The sequence below is a fragment of the Phalangium opilio genome, unplaced genomic scaffold (genome assembly GCF_054372755.1).
Source record: "Phalangium opilio isolate 3A_F unplaced genomic scaffold, DU_Popi_V2 ptg000024l_1, whole genome shotgun sequence".
In the NCBI taxonomy this organism is placed as follows: domain Eukaryota; kingdom Metazoa; phylum Arthropoda; class Arachnida; order Opiliones; family Phalangiidae; genus Phalangium; species Phalangium opilio.
The window spans coordinates 2178908-2181584 of NW_028324155.1; the positions used below are offsets into that span (position 1 = coordinate 2178908).

The 2677-nt window shown below is 35.7% G+C and overlaps 1 long non-coding RNA gene across 1 annotated transcript; it reads right to left on the reverse strand.

Annotated features, from left to right (window-relative positions):
• Nucleotides 1-578: 578 nt before the first annotated feature.
• On the reverse strand, nucleotides 579-2291 carry LOC149692106 (uncharacterized). Its single transcript, XR_016382904.1, has 3 exons — nucleotides 1691-2291; nucleotides 1518-1621; nucleotides 579-1431 (listed from the first exon to the last, which is right to left on the reverse strand). It is a non-coding gene; the product is annotated as an uncharacterized LOC149692106 (long non-coding RNA).
• Nucleotides 2292-2677: the final 386 nt, after the last annotated feature.

Consider the following 2677-nt stretch of genomic DNA (forward strand, 5'->3'; position numbering starts at 1 on the left):
GACCTACCCTCCTCCTCCTCCTCCTCCTCCTCGGTGTATCCATTTTGATTAAATTATTGAGATTTCAAGTTATTAGGAGAGGCAGCGCTCGGCGGCGATGCCATGGGCCCTCCGGTTTATTTATATTAAGAGAGGCCAAATGTCAAAATCTTTTTTTTTTTCCTCGACATTTGACGAGATAATTACGAAATGATTATTTTTATTAATTTATTTTTATTTTAATTTTATGAAAATGGCGTGTTATTTTTAAAGCGTATACTTGGAAACGGGCTCGTTAACGCTGGAAACTAATTATTAAGTCTGTACTCATTATTTTTTACGAGTTCCTTATTGAGGGGAATTTTTGGGGAGGGCACACTGCACTGTGTGTATCTTAATTACTAGAATGGCTAATTTCTCGGTATGGGCCCGATCTAATATTGAAGAGATACTTAACCGTAACAAAATCCGTTCAAGAACTCATTCAATTCCTTTTGGTATTGTTAATTTTCTATTATTTGTAATTACTGTTCATCTAATTAATTAGTTTATTTTGGTAATTTCTGGTGAAATCAAGTGCCTTGTTTGTGTTTAATTTTACATGCAGTTTTATAGGTCTGTTGTTTACTGTACTGATTTTCCCGTCGGTTGTATATTCAATTTGAATCTCCACCTGGGTTTATTTACAAAACACTTTGGAAGTAATAACTCTGGTTTAGTAAGCAAAGTCCTTTTGAGTATGTTATAGTCCTATTTCTCGCATTTTAAATATTTGGGGTTTCAAATAAATAATCAGCAAAATGTTCGTAAAAAGTCTCCATTGGATTAACATGGGTTTATTTAAACAACAATTTGGAGGGTCATAACTCTGGTTCTATAAGAGATACAGAAAAGTGCTATGAATATGTTATAGTCCTATTTCTCTCCTTTCCAACGGTATTAAACATTTTCGGTTTCAATAATCAGCGTTCGAGTAATTAAGCGAAATGTTTGTAAACAACGTAAGCTTATTTACAGACCTTTTTGGAGGGTCGTATAACTCTGGTTTTGTAAAAGATACAGAAAAGTCCTTTGAATATGTTATAGTCCTATTTCTCTCCTTTACAACGGTACTAAAAATTTGGCGTTACAACAATCAGAGCTGTAGTAACTAAGCAAAATATATATTGTGCCGATTTCCAGATAACTAAGTTTATCAAACTAAGAATATAAAAAACTATATTTTCCATAACATTTTTGATGAATATGTTAAGTCGCAGACGTATTTTAAGTCTCTCTTTAAGAGGGATGACCTTATTCGCCATCATAAAAATAAAGAGAGCAGGTATAAGTTTAAATACTAAGGGTTTTGATCCCCGACTCCTAGTCTTCCTGGGTGGTATTTTCATCTAGCCCGGACTCTTATTTTTAAACAATCATCCGATGGGTGTATTATACGATATAGGGTGCGATCTAGATGAAGTCGAGAATAAAAAATAAAAAAAAATTCCGAACCATCCCCCTCGCTTACTTAAATGACCCTGCAATTTTAAACCAACCTGATTTAGGCGTGGTACTTTAATGCTCAGCCATTAAAATTTTAATAGGGGTTTTCTTATATAATATAGATTGCCCAAAATCCTGTTAGTTCGTTGACTTTATACTTAAAAGAAAATAACAATTGAATTTTTTGTAGTGATTTTAGTATAATAACCCTTTTTTTCTTTCTTACATTTGAACTTTTTGAACTCGGTTGATGATGGGCGTATTAGAACGTACAAGGCAATTCTCTCCGGAATTAAGGTTTAATTAACCCTTTATAATATTACTTTAACCTAAATTTCGCTCTGAGGTTATTAAAGATATTAGTAATTAAGTAATTAAGTAATAACTAAAATAACTTTCTAAGTCCTCAAGTACTTATGGTTGATATACTATGGTTGAATTGCAGTACCTAAATGTTTCTACAAATCTTGATAGGGGAAATGATTTAATATGGTTCCCAAACGTTTTTTATCGTTTGATCCCTAACCACAGGGAATGATTCACGAGAGACTATTTAGAAATATAACAGCTCGATTCATTTCCACCATGCAAGAGACAGCGCGCGCTGCAAATGGGCCTTGCTCTTGAAATTGGTGCAATTCCAACCGCGCTCGAGCCAAAACCGCAGTCATAGCCGCTTTACAGGAAAGCCCAGCTATTTTTTAAAGAGGCCTGTCGGGATTTTGGGTGTCCACCCTCTATCTAGGTCTTCCCTATCCTCTGAAATGGGGATGGATTTTTTTTTTATTTTAGTAAAAGACATAGAACAAACTAGCGCGGGTGCATAGACAGACTACACACCGTTTATTCCATTTTCCCACACACGCTCCGTACAAAAAGAGAGTAAAAATAGGTTCTCAAACAATCGGCTGTAACTAGCTTAATTGAATTTGAGAGATCTTTTTGGTTCTGGAGATGAAACTGGTTTAGTTCTATCCAGGGATTTAGGGAGCTGAAGAGTGTTTGATGCTTCGATGCTCTACAGACGATGGAAAACTCCTGGTTTGGGGACTTCTTAAGGTGCTCGCACATACGCGCCAGGAACTAAAGTCCACTGTTGACGCTTGAAGCAGCTTTCATTTGCTAGTTCTGAAGCAGTTTGTGAAGGAACCTTTAGACTAGAACGCGGATAGAGATGGGGGAACCTTTTTACGCTCGCCTGATTCTCCTTGAT